We start from the raw sequence: 16,230 nt of genomic DNA on the forward strand, positions 1-16,230 counted from the left end.
GGTCTGTGAGAATCTGGGATTTTATCCTGCTTTTTAGCTAACAAGGTAGTCTGGAGATGTTTCATATATGCTGGTGGAAGACACGAGACTCCTGGGTCAGAGATCACTGGTCGAATAGTGAAAAAAGTGTAAGTTTGGCTCCAGAGGGCTGAGATTGGCCATAGTAAACAGCAGGTAGGGCTTTGGGTTCTTGGCATGTCTGGGAAGAATGTGGCACATGGATGCTCAGATTCCCAAATGGATTATTGCCTCTTCTAGCAGACACTTTACTGAAAAGATATATAGCCTGATGGGAAAAGATACTTGATGACAAGAAGGACTCATTTCAGACATAAGGGAAACCATGGGACCTATGTTTCTTTGGGCCTGGCTTACTTCACTTTATATGTTTTTTCCCCAAGTCTTTCCATTTCCTAACAAATGGGGCAGTGTCATTCTTTCTGATGAAGGTATAGAATTCCATTTTATATATATAATATGTAATATATAATATATACAATCTATTAATATATAAGCATATATTTGTATATTAATATTATATAAATATACAAATATGTATTAATATATTATATTAATATATAAGCATATATTAATATATAAGCATATATTAATATATAATATAATATATTATATATATATAAAATGGAATTCTATACCTCCATATATATATATATATACATATATATATATCACATTTTCTTGATCCATTCATCTACTGAGAGGCATCTGGGTTGGTTCCATATCTCAGCAATGATGATGCTGCAATAAACATAGTTGTGCTTGTAGCTTTAGTATGACCTTGTTTGTGATCGTTTGGGTAAATGCCCAAAAGTGGGATTGCTGGGTCATAGGGGAGCTATGCACATATGACCATATAAGATGATGCTAAGTGAAATGAACCCCAAGATAGGGACACAAGAGGTTTTATCTTTGTTGCTGTTGTTTTAATGTACTTATAATGCACTGTGTGACTTTTTTTCTTGTATGTTCTTCCCCCATGGTATAACCCTTGTCACTGTATTTGATTCTGGTGCCCTGCATCTTATATATACATTTTTCTAATTTGGGGAGGGGAAGGGAAATAACAAAATGCTTAAATAAAGATACAGGCTGACCCACTGTAACAATGAGATGTACAAGACACTACGTTGAAAACAAACTTTTACAGCTTGGGTGGGGGAGGGGAGGGAGAAATTGGGGAGGAGGGGAAGGAAGGGATGGTAGAAAAATAAACAAAGGAGGGGGTAACAATGACCTATAGGAAATATGCTCATTACCTTACTCATGTAATTGTAACCCCTTTGTACTGTATCGTTACAATAAAAAAATATATATTTAAAAAAAGGACTCATTTCCAAGGGAAAGCAGTTGCAAAAGCCCTGAGACATGAGAGGAAAAATTGAGAATCTGGCACAATTGGTGTGGTGGTCATAAAGCTATTAATTAATTAATTAATCAATTTATGCTGGTTCCTAGGCTTGAATTCAGGGCCTGGGCCCTGTCTCAGAATTTTTATGCTTAAGGCTAATACTCTGTCACTTGAGCCACAAACCCACTTCTGGCTTTTCTGGTACATAATTGGAGATATATTGCCTGGGCTGACTTCGAATCGAGATCCCCAGATCTCAGCCTCCTGAGTAACTAGGATTACAGGCGTTTGCCACGGGTGCTCCACTAGTTTTTATTTTTTGATGGTGTAGGGGTCAAGGATTTAACTCAGGATTCCTTGCTTGCTAGGTATGTACACCTTCTGAGTAGCTGGGATTGAAGTGTGTTCTACCACATCCATCCTCTCATATTTTGAGAAGATTTTACTACCATTTCTAGTTACTTTATGCTCACCTTCATTGACCTCACACACACATTGATGTCTGGCAGCCTTCTTCCCTCAACCTACGTTGCACATGCTCAGATATTTACTGACGTATTGTAGGACTATTTCCATTTAATTTACCAAATTCCTTAGTACTTTTAGTATTGTAAACATTTTCTGGGCATTTATCCATTTTTTCATATGTTAACATTCTAGTGAGGCATTTTACTTGGCATGACTTAATTTATCAATCTAAGTCTGAAAGGTAAATGTGTGTGACATTCAATTTGCTAAAATGAACATGTACACACTCTATTGCAAATTCTATTTTATTCTAAAACAGTCTTACAAAGACACATACGAAATGTAATATGGTATTTTAAAAGGTGAAAAACAGCCAATACATGATGTTTTTTTATGTGATTTTCAATGCCTTCCAAATTTTGCAATGTATTTTGGGATGGAAGAGATAATAATTATTTTTTAAGCCTGGCAAAGTGCCCTCAGACAGTCGCTTGTTTCCCGTTGTCTATGTAAAAAATGACACCACATCCTAGTGTCTTAGAACACAAATTTGCTCTACAGTTGTGAAGGTTGGAAGTTTGCAATCACTTTCACTGGACTGAAGTCAAGATTTCCCAGGGTTCATTTCTTCTGGGTGCCCTGAGAGGAAGAGGGTGGATCTGAGTCTGTTTTCTTTAGCTACTGCTCAACTTACATTCTTTTCTTCCACCTCCACAATGTCACTCCAGCTTCAGCTTCCTTGATGAAATCTCCTTCTGTCTCTGATTCTTCCTTCTTGTACTTGTAAGGATTCTTTTCATTTCACTGGTCCATCTTGATAATCCAGAGCAATCTCCCCACCTCAAGACCCTTCATCTAATAGCACTTGCATAATCACTTTTTTTTTTTTACCATAAAAGGAACCATCTCCACATTCTCTCATGGGAAGATGATAGATTTATAGGGTGAGAACCGTTGCTCAATCTATCACTGTTGCACTTTCTACAGACAGCACTGTTTATTTTTCTCTGTTCACAGCTTTTACTTGATTTGGGGTTACAGCTGAAATAATTGGGTTCCCTAGATGTGTCACCCATGTATTGATCTGTTTGGATAAGTTTAGAACATTAAGTTCTTGGAGCTGGGCATTGTTGAGGTAATACTCTTTCCCTATACAATGCCCCAACTTTGAGTGTACGAGGCAGGCCTCTCTCTCTCTCTCTCTCTCTCTCTCTCTCTCTCTCTGCTCTTTCTCTCTCATCCCATCTTCAAACAACAAACTGCTGGTATTTGCATCTTTGCTAAAAGCTTTGCTAAAAGCCTCATACACCTGTGCTTAGCATAGGCTGGAAATGACTTGGAAATGAACACACCCTCCCTTACAGCCTTGATTCATGAATAGAACTGGTGTATAAATATCCCAAATCCTTCATTCCTCTTTTTTCAAATTGTTTGATTGTGATATAATTCATTTAAGCTTCACCTATATTTAAGCATGTAATCCCATGGGATTCAAAAGTACATTCATAATGTTATATAGTCATTACTGTTCATTTCTATCCTTCCAAAAGGAAGCTTATACCAGTTAGTTACTCCAACTCCTCCTTCTCATCCCATACTCTCTGTCTGCATGAATTGGCTCATTTATATAAATGAGGTCATATAATATATTGTCCTTCATTTCTTGGATGGACACACACTCAATTCTGGTTCTCTGATTTTTCCCAACAGAATTATATCCAGACTGTTCACAGTGGTTATGGGCAATAAGTGACTCACTTTTCCTTCCATAGTTTACTTCCCATGTTCCTTCCAGTGTTTCTGGAATTACATCTCAGCTAAGATGCTTGCATTCAAATTCTTGCTTGATGGTTAGCTTCTAGGAGAGCCCAAATAATAAGTTCTGAGGTTTGAACATAGGACTTTGTGCTTGCTAGACAGGTACTCTAACACTGAGGGGAGTCCACATTAAAATGTTAAGTGTACTGAGTCAACTCATCAAATATAGATGGAATATGTACTTTGTGCTTGCACACGGCTCAAGGCTGAAGATACAATGTAATCCAGTTGGACTTTTGTCCTGTTTCTCGTAAAGGGTGTGCAAACTGGGGATTGCAGCACTAAACAAATTTGCAAGCAGAGTTGAAATGAACATTGTAAAGGAATAAGTGAGGGAAGGCCTTTCTGAGGATGATACCTGAAGAAGGGAAGCAGTAAACCAGGTGAAGAAGGTAAGGGAAAATATCCTAGGCAGCACTCATTCTATGATAAGACCCTGTTGCTTTGGGGGTTAGAGAAAAATCTGTGTCTGTCTACCTCTATTTCTGAAGATAGTAGGGGGATGATAGTTGTGGTAGATAGTTAAATAGTTGAAAACAGATACTTAAGTTTACCTTCAAGATGGAGTTGATGTCCAAAGTGTAGCATTCACAGACTCCTTCAGATCCAGCCAAAGGCCCGAGTTCACGTTGCCTAAAGCAGCCTTTAAACAGAGATACAGAGACCCAGACATCTAACCAGCCACACCGTTGGGGACTCTCTGCACTAAAGTTCAATTGCTTGCTTGTGCCACTCCTTACCTTTACAGGTGTTGATCCTTAATAAACTCCTGTTTTTATTCCTTAAACTCTTGAGTGAGTGCCTGCTCAGCACCCAGGCTCTAACAACATTGAAACAAGAACACTTCTATGAATGAGAATATTACAAAGTTTCTCCTAAAATGCATTCCTCATGGCCTCATAGGAATGGACTACACTTAACATGAACCAGAATGACTCTGGAGTCTTAACAGAAACATTTACATGAAAGCTTGACTTACACTCTGAAAGTCACAGAATGACTTAGGGGGAGTGAAATTCCTTCTTTCTCTCTTTCTTCTCTGTTCCCCCTCCCCCTCCCTCTCCTTCTGTCTGTCTTTCTCTCTGCCTGTCCCTCGGTCTCTATCTCTCTTTTCTCATCATCTCTCTCTATTCTGGGATTTGAAATCAGGGATTTGCAATTGTTAGGCAGACACTGTACTGCTTGAACTGTGCTTCTAGCTCTACATTTTATTCATTGTATGAATTTTCCTAAATTTGTCTCAAATGATATAACATTTGTATGTTCCTATATAACTTACAATGGTAATATAGCCATTTGGATTTGTATAGCCTTTTGTCTCTGGGCTCTTCTAGAATATGGCGAAAGGAATTTCACAGGAATTTTTTTCCATATAGGATAATACTAGATTCTATACTGCTAGCATTTTAAATTTTATGTTCCATCTGGATGGTAGACCACTCAAATGATAATTGGATGCGACTCCGGGGAGTACTTCACAAAGCATTAAAACATTAAATAACAGAGTGAATGCTTAACTTACATTAGCTGAAATAGTGGTATATCCATTTCTCAGTCTTTAGGATGTACCATTATGGTCCAGTCTGCACTCCCTCTTTCCCCAACATGAAGATTTGGGAGCTCTTTCCCTCACTAAAGGTCCTGGTATGAAGAAAAACAAATCTGTCTCCATTACAACTTTTTGAACAGGAGTAGTGTGGTCTCAGCTACTAGACAACCAGAGACAATAGGATGAGTGTTCTACCAAAGCCACGTAAGGAGCATGCCAAGGTCCTGGAGGCATTTCTGGTCTGGCATAGCTTCTCTCAGGTGACTCTTCCAGGACTCTCAGGCTTAAATCACTAGGCATTTTATCTGAGGAGTCATTCCAGGGATTTCCTGTGTAGCCCTTAGGTTCTAAGGCCTCCTCTCAGGCTGGAATTATATCAAGTATCCTCCTTTGTCCACGAGGGTGGGGGATGGGGTATTATATTCAGGGCTTCACATGTGATTTTTAGAAGAAAAAAAATAGCTTAAATCCCCTACTGCAAAAGCAAAATAAAATTTGAATATGTTAAAAAAAATGAAAGCAGTTTTGTTTGCATGAAATTCTAGATCAGGCAAACTGTCTCTGCTGGGAAAAATCAGAACCACAGTTGCCTATAGAAAGAGTTATTGTTAGGAAACAACATGGCGATCCTTTTAGAGTGAGTCATGTGCTCTACATCTTATGTGCTCTACATCTTTCTTATGTTATAAGTAACTCTATTTCTAAAATTATCTTTAAGTAGTTGTACAAAGGGGTTTCAATTCAGTGTGTCAGTTTATGAGTACAGTGCAAAGCATCTTGATCAAGGTCACTTTGGGAGTGAGTATATTTGCTTGTCAAGACTCACTGGACTGGATATTTAAACTCTAATCATTTTACACATATTTAAAGTGATAAATCAGGGTGGATAACAGTTTCAAAAAAATGAAATGACAATGTCAGCATAGCTCAGCAAAGAATTAGATTTTGAAATTGTTGGATTGAAGTTTTCTGATTGGCAAAGGGCTCGTGAGAGACCAGAACCTACCATTACCATATAGCCCTGCTGAGGAATATAAAATCATTCTTTATCCACAGTAGTTTATTTATTACAAATAAGTATTGTGCCTAAAATAAAACTCTTTGAACAGAGGAGAAAAGCTGCACATTTCACAAATTAAAGATAGCTCATGAGATTTGTACACATCTCATTAGTTTTTGTGGGTAGCTGACACTCAGTGTTTCTGCCCACACAGAGTTTGAAAATTGAGGTGATCTGCTGTGTTTATTCACCTTAGCCGACCTTCAATTAGTGTGTTTATCTGGTGGGGGAGGAAGGTCAGCTTGAAAACACCTCTAGATGACCCCCCCGCAGTGGGGAAGGACCAGAAGAATGATAATTTCTAAAATTGATTTGGATAGCAAATCCCTGTGGAATGTGCTATGCTCTGGCCAGATTGCCTCACCCTTAGGTACAGGGTAAGGATGCCAGAAAAAAAGAGGACAGAGGAATTAAGGTTAAATTTGGTATCAAATAAACAACAAATACTTTAACGTATGTATGCATGGGATGCTTAATATATCTCTTGCATCAGTGGGACATATATGCCCCAATTGTCAAGCACATAATTGTCAAACACATTAATTCAGACTTAGTTGAGAGTCTTTTATTTGCTATGTCTAGCAAAAGTGGGACAGGCTAAGAGGGTGTTTTCCCCCTTACTTCATTGCCTGCTAGTGAGCCTGTGGTTCTCAAATGTTAGCTTACATCAGAATCATCTGCAGAGCTTTGTTAAAACCTAGATTGTTAGCCAGATTTTTTAATTCAGTCGGGCTGGGATAAGTCCCCAAATCTGAATTTTTAACATTCTTAGGCATCATTGATCCTGCTGATTTTAGAGATCATATCTGAGAACTACTGATCTGATGCAATTCATTATGGAATCATGTGTGGGGATGGCTAGAAATGCTGTTAATGTATCTTATTCATTGCCATTCTGCCTGGCACATTAAACTATGCATTGCTAATGAGGGAAAACACATCAAACATATCATGTATTGTAATGCAATATCAATAAATCATTTATTATGCACTCGCCTATGGTTCTAGACTTTATGGACATTTGATAGGTAAGTTATTTCCCTCTGCAGTGAATGATTGCCTTTTAATGAAGGTACAAAATTATTTCTATTCTATTAAAGTTAGAATAGGATTAAAAATTTGTTAAGCATGTAAAATAGTGATATCAGAGACCTTGTGTCAAATTATATGCAAAATAAGTATTTAACAAGAGAAGACACTCAGAAATTTGCTTTACATTTTATTCATGGCCACAGTTTCCACACAAAATTAGGTATGCACTCAACTTTCATAACCTCAGGATTTTGGGGGTACTCAAGAGTAAGGCTGGCTCCCATTTTTTTCTTAGGAATCTAGTAGTATTGAAGGAAGGGAAAAGGGGAATTTGCTTGTGTTATTCATATACTTGGAAAATACTTAAATATTCTGAAGTAAAACTGAAACTGAAAATTGTGCATTTTTGTCATAAAGATTATTGCTTTGTTTGTTTTTCTATTTATTGGTCTACAGACTTGCATTACTCTACATCTCTCCCCACTTTGCATCTCACAAGACCTTTAGTTAGGGGCAGTGCACACAAGACTATAACTCTAGCATCATGTCTGCTGCATTCAGGAAGGGCAATAAAACGAAATCTTGATCTCCACATCACAATTCTAAGGCTTTCTTTTTGAGATAATGCCAGTGGAGTTTTGCTCACCACAGGCTCCATACTGGATGTGGTCCCTAGAGTTTTAGAAAGGGTTGCAAATACATCTATCTGTGCAAATTTCATCATCTCAAAGGGCTATGTTGGAGGAGGCCATCATCATGGAAAACTTCACCTTGGAGTTGGTCATGTTCTTTGTGGAAGCCCAGGTAAGAGCTCTCTCTGTTCCACCAAGGTCTTACCCATGGTAAAAATCTCATTCAGCATGTCCAGGGATTTAGAACAGAAACTCAGATCATTTTCCATTGGGTGCTGCAGAATTGAAGAGGATAATTCTCCCTGACAATTAGCACAATGCACACTACCATCTTAGGAGGCCTGGCACCAGGCTTGTTTTGTGTACCACGTAGTAGCCATTCATTAAAATCAGAACTTATGCAAAGGAGAAAGAGTTTATTGATGAAGCAGCCAAACATGAGAAGTGTGACTGATAGCCAAGGTAATGGTAGAATATGACATTTTACTAGGTGACCCCTGATATTGGTAACAAAAACAAGTAACTAAAGCCAAGTGAAGCCAGAGAGTTTATTCAGTTTTCCCTTCTTTTTGATAGTGCCCTGGACTCTTTTTGTTTGTCAGGAGTACTGAGGACTGAATGCAGGTCTCATGCTTGTAGAGCCTCACCTCTACCCCCTTTTTTACATTGGTTATTTTTGAGATAGGACCTCACTTGCGTGTGTGTGTGTGTGTATGTATGTGTGTGTGTGTGTGTGTGTGTGTGTGTGTGTGTGTGTGTCAGTCTTGGGCTTGAACTTGGGGCCTGGGCACTGTCCCTGAACCTTTTGTTCAGTGTTAGCTCTCTACCACCTGAGCCACAGCTTCACTTTCAGCTTTTTTCTTTGGTGGCTAATCCCTGCCTAGCGTGGCTTTGAACTGCAATCCTTGAATCTCAGCCTCCTGAGTAGCTAGGGTTACAGGCATGAGCCACCAGAGCCCACTAGTCTCATTTTGGTATTCTCCAAGTGAGCCTGGGCTACAATCCTCCAACTTTGCTTCCAATTTTTGTTTCCTTTGTAGCTCAGACAACAGGTGCATGCCACTGTGCCCAATCACTAGTTAAGATGATCTTGAACTTTAAAAATGCTACAATAAAAAAAAGTTTAAGGAAGACAGTTGAAATAAATTTAGCAAAATACAATGTTAGTAATTGTTCAAACTAGGTGTTGGTGTTCATTATACTATATCACCTTTTTGTGCTGAAATTTCAATAATATGTCTTTTAAAAGTCTAAGGACTTGAAATGTATCTTCAGTTTTACCACTGATGGAGAGAAGAAACCTACAGTCAAGCCACTTAAGTAGTCTATGCTTCAATTTTTATAAATAATTATATAGCAATTAGTCAATCAGCAAGTAATTATTGAGCAAAGTTGTGCAGGTAGCGTTCTGTATTACTAAATTATTATCTAAATTCCTGGGATATTGTTAAATTACTAAAATGTCTAATGTACTTTTACAAAAAAGAAGTACTTTTAAAAGAATTAAATCACTTTCCAAGTATCATTATCACAAGATCCATTGTTGAAATTCTTTGAGTACAAATGCATGAACCATAGATCTTTGCTAAGTGAATGTTCCCAGAGTCTTCTTTCATGTTAAGAATAGTTATTTAGGTTAGGTATCTTCTGAGAGAGCAGCTGCAGAGACTCCTACATAGAGAGTAAGACAGAAAATGAAGAGTAATATGTTACACATCTTGGCTCCTCTTATGTTTCTGAGGAAAAAGCAAAGCAACCTTTATATTTCCAAAACCATCTGTATCTGCTACATGGTGATATAGTTTAATCTGGCCTCTTTGTGGCCAGTTCCACCTAAAGCAGGTCATATCAAAGGAAAACTTAAAGGGTAAAATATGCAAGTTTGCATGCATGTTGCTGTGTGTGCACAAAATATAAATGATTTCAAAATTTAGAAATATATTCAGGGCATGACTGTGGTTTATTGCCAAAGTAAGGGAGATTTATTTTTCTTCTATTTTTATTTTACCGAGGTTTGATTTCAGGGCTTCACATTTAATAGGCCAATATGATATCTTCAGGCCAAGACTTCTTTTTTTGAGGTTTGAACCCAAGGCCTCTAATTGCTAGGCAGGCACTATATCATTTTCATTACACCTTCATTCCCTTTCTGAACTGGCTATTTTTCAGGTAGGGTCTCTCTTTGTGCCAATCTATGATCCTCCAACTAGTGCTTCTCCATGTCGGTGGGGATGACAGGCACACGCCACTCCACCCAGCCTTTGTACTTTCCTTGGAGCTGGAATAACAGGTGTGCACTACTGCACCCAGCCAATGAGATGGAGTCTCATAAACTTTTTTTTTTTTAGCCTTCAGACTTCAATCTCCTGATCTCTGCCCCTTAGGATTACAGGCTTGAGCCATTGTGCCCAACTCTAACATTCCTTATTTGTAGACTTGAAGGCATGGGCAAGATTCAGGTCCAGAAATGACCTGTAACCTGAGCAATAAAGTCAGTGGTCTTATGCCCTGTCATCAAGGGACTGGAAAACTGCACATCCCTGTCTAGTAGCAGAAAAGCAGGAAAACACCAAACAGCTGCAATCTAGGATGAGGACAGGCTTGCATACATACCTGAGAAGCAGTGGCAGGCAAGTAATATGACAGTGTAAGGCATACTTACATCCTAAGTCATTAGCGATTCTTCCTTGTTGTCGTTAAGCAACAGTTTCCTGCTAGAAAGAGCAATCAGTGCAGAGGTTTAAAATTCTTTCACACTGTGGTATGTTGAAGCTATCTGTGCCCTATCCAACAGAAAGTTAAACAAGAATCATTCTTTATAGCAGTTGTCTAACAAATGTTTGTTGAATCCATGGCACAAATTCTCTTGGGACATGGATTTTTAACTGGCAGATAGATGGTTTGCCAAAGATAGAGTGTAAGTGAATCCAATAATTATTTGAGTCTAGTTAATTTAGGCTTTCAAGGAGAAACTCCAAAAGAGGAAGCTTTCCTCCCATTAAAACCTTCATTTAAATGATTTTCTCCTACTGTTAAGAGGAGATAGAGAAACCTGGTTTTTCCCCTCTCTAGTTCATATACTTTGTTAACAGCTGTTGATAGAAAAAAATTAAATTTCCTAATTAGTCAAACCAGATAGCTTGAGTATGAGAAAAGTGGCCATAATAAAATCCTAATGATCATTTGTATATAAGAAGACCTCAGCATGCTTTGATTAGATTAATAATTTTCCTCCAGTACGAAGATTTGCTTATATCATGTACCTGCATCCTGCCTGCGTGTTTGGAAATTTTAGGAATTTTTGTTTGGTATGGACAATGTATGTCTCAGGTCCATCACAGATATTTCTTTTTACCTGTTTAAATCTTTAATCATGTAATTTCAGCTATTTAGGAAGCTGAGATGAGGAAGATTGAGGTTCAAATTCAGCCCAGACAAAAAGTTAGTGAAACTGTATCTTAATTAATATGCCAGTGTAATGGTGTGTATTTATGATCCCAGCTTTGTGAGTGGCCAGAGGTAGAAAGAAGGATCATAGTCTGAGGCTGGTCCAGGCAAAATGCAAGACCTTATCTGAAAAATAACCAAAACAAAAAAAAGGGGTGGAGATGTGATTCAATTGGTAGAGCTGTAGCAGCTCTGAGTTTAAATCATGGTACTAACAAAACAAACAAAATACAGATTGCTCTAAGAACTGTGGTAGAAATGTTGATAGTGATTCAGAGTATTTGATATTAAAGCAGTTTGAGATTTATAGACTGCTAAGTGTTTTAAAAGATAGATGCGAGTTTTACATTTCTGAGTTTCAAAAGAACATTTTGATTACAAATTCTCAGTTTAAAAAGAATTCTTTGGAATAAATTCTACTAAGAATTACAACTATATTGTTGTAAATAATGGGTTGGTTTTTGGATGCTCCTGGTTAGCTCAGTGTTCTGTGTCTCATGATAACTTGTGACAAATGCAGTGATACTTCAAATATTCTTTCTTTTCTTTTGTCAGTTGTGGGGCTTGCACTCAGGATCTGGGCACTGTTTCTGAGCTTTTCTGCTCAAGGCTAGTGTTCTACCACTTTGAGACACAGCTCTACTTCCAGTTTCTTGGTGGCTAGTTACAAGTAAGAGTCTCAGGGACTCTCCTGCCTATGCTGGCTGATCCTCAGATCTCAGCCTCCTGAGTAGCTAGGAATACAGGCTTGAGCCACTAGTGCCAACTCAAATACTCATATTTTCAAACCATCTATTCACATTGCTGCTCCTGTATGTGCAAACTTTGCACGGTATTTCAGTCCAATATTGCTTGAAAAAAGCAGACAGAAAGATATCCTGCAAAACAATTTCTGCTTAGCAAGCATCAGATAGTACCTCTTAGAATACTGAATATAACCCTAAATTACTGAAGAATTCTATCTAGGAGAGCAGCCATTTATGCCACTGACCAAAATATAGTTATAACAGGAATTCAATAGCTGTCTTGGTCTGTTTTCTTGAGCTATAACTGAAAACCAGAGAAAGGGAAATTTATAAATAATAAAGGATTACTTAGCTCATAGTTTTGAAGTTAGGAAGTCCAGATACAGTTGGTAAAGGCATTCTTCCTGTACCCAATGGGGGACAGCATTATATGGTGAAGCAGAGCAAGTCTGCTAACTCTGATTTCTCTTCCTTCTTTTTGGAGGGAAGGGGAACTGAGCTCTTTTCCTTCTTGTAAATCCACTCTAGACCTGGGCAAATTCCTGTTACCTTCCTGAAGCCCTACTTCCACTTTTAACATATGAATTTGGGGATGAAATAAACTTTTGGGGAACACATTTAAGCTATAGAGATAACTGATCTGACTGCCAAACATTTGGTTGTTATAAATTATTTCTTCTAGAGTATACATGCCTTTGTGCCAACTCACTTTTGTGAAGGGGCTGTTAGCTTTGACTTCCCAAGAAGGAAGGCGTTTATTTTTATTTTTATTTTGTGCCAGGCCTGGGACTTGAACCCAGAGCCTGGGCATTGTCCCTGAGCTTTTTAAATTTAATTTTACTTTTTCTCAAGGCTAGCACTCTACCACTTGAGCTACAGCTCTACCTCTGGTTAATTGTAGATAAGAGATTCATGGACTTTCCTGCCTACGCTGATTTTGAACTGTGATCCTCAGATCTCAGCCTCCTGAGTAGGAAGGATTACAGGTGTGAGTCATTGGTGCCTGGAAGCATTGACTTTTGAGTCAATTTAAAACATAGAGGATACTTTTTGGTGTTTATGCATAGGTAAGAAATTTAGCCTTTTAGTTCAACTCATAACTAAATTATAAGACTAATTATAGCATCCACATGCTATAAGAGCAACTTGAGATGTATTTTGATGGACCTGCTTCACCTAGTTCAGGCTGGTGTAACAAGGATAGGTGTGCTGGGAAGTGACTTCCACCCTTTATGACATTCCCTGGGAAAAGAGGATACATAGCCCTAGAATTCATAAATGCAGAAACTGGATCAGGGGTTTAGAATCAAGGGGTTAATTAAGATCTTCCTTTGAAGATCTTCAAGCTATTTTATTTCCATGTGCATTATTCAGATGTCTTAGCAGGTCTCAGTGCAAGGTGTGCTGTGCAATACATCAGGTATTTGGTAGAGCTGTTTTCAGGTGTATTATGCAATATTCTGATGCTGATTCATAGAAATATTCCATTAAGTACAATTGCTCATATAATTATAATGTTTAATCTGCAATGTTTTAATTAGTATCACACAGAATTCAGATTTAATCAATTAATCTGATCTAGTTTAACTTAGCTATAAATACTTTTTATGATGAAGCAGCTCCCAAATGATTGAGAATGGAGATAATATACAACTCGATGTAAATGAATAAATTCCTTATGTTAAGAAGAGCACATCAGTATTTGAGCTTATTATTTTGTTGCTTAAAAAGGTAAACTATCTGGGCACTGGTGATTCATACCTGTAATCCTAGCTACTCAGGAGCCTGCGATCTGAGAATTGCTGTTCAAAGCCATCCTAGGCAGGAAAGTCCATGAGATTCATATCTCCAATAAACTGCTCAGAAAACCAGAAGTGGCACTGTGGCTCAAGTGGTAGAGCACTAGCCTTGAGCTGAAGAGCTGAGGGACAGCGCCCAGGCCCAGAATTCAAGCCCCATGACCGACCAAAAAGAAAAAAAGGGCAAATTATTATTTTTTTAAAAAGGTAAACTATATCTGGATGAGGGTTGCTCACACCTGTCAGCTTAGCAACTTGAGGGTCTGAGATCTAGAAGATCATGGTTTAAAGCCATGGCAGAAAAGCCCATGAACCTCCATTTCCAAAATAACCTACAAAAATCCAACTAGAAAGTCATGGAAACAGCCTTGCAATAAATGAGTGGATAGCAAAAATGTGGTTCCTATACACAATGGAACTTTACACAGCCATTAGCAAGAATAATATGTCATTAGCAGGGAAATGGATGGACCTAGAGCAAATTGTGTTAAGTGAGATAAGCCAAGCTCAGAGACACAAACATCACATGTTTGCTCTCATATGCTGAAGCTAGATCTAAAATACACTGGGACATGATAAATTATATAGGACTCTCGGCATTCATACCCAATAATATCAAGTTGGATACTCTTAGAAGAAGAACACAAAGGCTCAATACCTATGTGCATCTGACCATACACAATAATATTTATTGAAATGAACTCCAGGAAATGGAAACAAAATGTTTTTCCTTTGTTGCTGTTTCTGTTTTCTTTTCTTTTTGTCATGTTTAGGAGGGTAAGGGGATACAGAAATAAAGGGAGAAAGGGTGAACAAATGCAGAAGTGGTACTCACTAAACATTAAGTTGAAAATGGACTACAGAATTTGTGGGTGGGAAAAGGAGGAAAAACTGGGAGGTGAAATGAACCCCAAGGTAAGCATTCAAATGTTTTTGCTTTCATGCAATTGTTTCTAAGATGCTTTTTTCGTTGCTTTGTATGTCCCTCCCCCACGCTATAACCCTTGCTTTCACTGTATTTGATGTTGGTATAATTTGTGAAGGGGAAGGGAAAAAACAAATTGTTTAAATAGGGATACAGGTGGACCCATTGCAACAATGAGATGTACAAATCGTTATGTCAAAAAATGAACTTTACAACTTTGGGAGGGGGTAGGTGGGGGCGGGGGAGGAGATGGGAAGGGATGGGAAGAGGAAACAACAAAGGAGGAGAAATGTACTCATTATCTTGCCCATGTAATTATCACCCCTCTGTATGGTATTTTCACAATAAAAAAAAGCCTATAAAAACTAAAACATTAAGCAAAAATAAAGAACAATTTATCATTTAAAAAAAAACTGGGAGAGAGCAGGGGAAGGGGTGACATTGTCCAAAAACAAATGTACTCTTTACCTGACTTATGTAACTGTAACCTCTCTATATCACCTTTAGAATAACAATAAAAATACTTTAAAAAATCAGATTAGAGGGCTGGGAAGATGGCTCAGTGGTGGAGTGCTTGCCTTGCATGCATGAGGCCCTGGGTTCAATTCCTCAGCACCATATAAGAAGAAAAAGCTGGAAGTGGCACTGTGGCTCAAGTGGTAGAGCACTAGCCTTGAGCTGAAGAGCTCAGGGACAGTGCCCAGGCCCAGAGTTCAGGCCCCACGACTGACAAAAAAAAAAAAAAGAAAGAAAAAAAGAAAAAAAAATCAGATTAGAGGCATGGCTTAAATGACAGAACACCAGCTGAGCAAGCATGAGGCCCTGGGTTCAAACTGGAAAAAACAGATAAACTATAAAGAGAAGATTCTTCCTACATTCTTTAGTAGTCCATTAAAAATTTACTGAATCTGGGTCCCAGTGGCTCACACCTGTAATCATAGCTACTCAGGAACGTGAGATCTGATGATCATGGTTCGAAGCCAGCTTAGGCAGGAAAGTCAGTGAGACTCTTATTTCCAATTAACCACCAAAAAGCTGGATGTAGAGTTGTGGCTCAAGTGGTAGAGCATTAGCCTTGAGAAAAGCTCACGAACAGTGCCCAGACCCTGATTTCAAGCTCCAAGACTGGTACATGTGTGCGCTCTCTCTCTCTCTCTCTCTCTCTCTCTCTCTCTCACACACACACACACACACACACACTATGCAAACACACACACACAATTCATTGGGAATATTATAACTTGAGAAAGTCAGTTTCATCTATTTCAGAATGTGATCTTATTTGGAGATAGGGTCATTGCAGATGTAATTAGAATAATGTCATCCTGGAAGGGGGCAGGCTCCTGATCTAGTATGACTAGAGTCCTTATAAGCAGCCCGCCCCT

The sequence above is a fragment of the Dipodomys ordii genome, unplaced genomic scaffold (genome assembly GCF_000151885.1).
Source record: "Dipodomys ordii isolate 6190 unplaced genomic scaffold, Dord_2.0 Scaffold190, whole genome shotgun sequence".
In the NCBI taxonomy this organism is placed as follows: Eukaryota; Metazoa; Chordata; class Mammalia; order Rodentia; family Heteromyidae; genus Dipodomys; species Dipodomys ordii.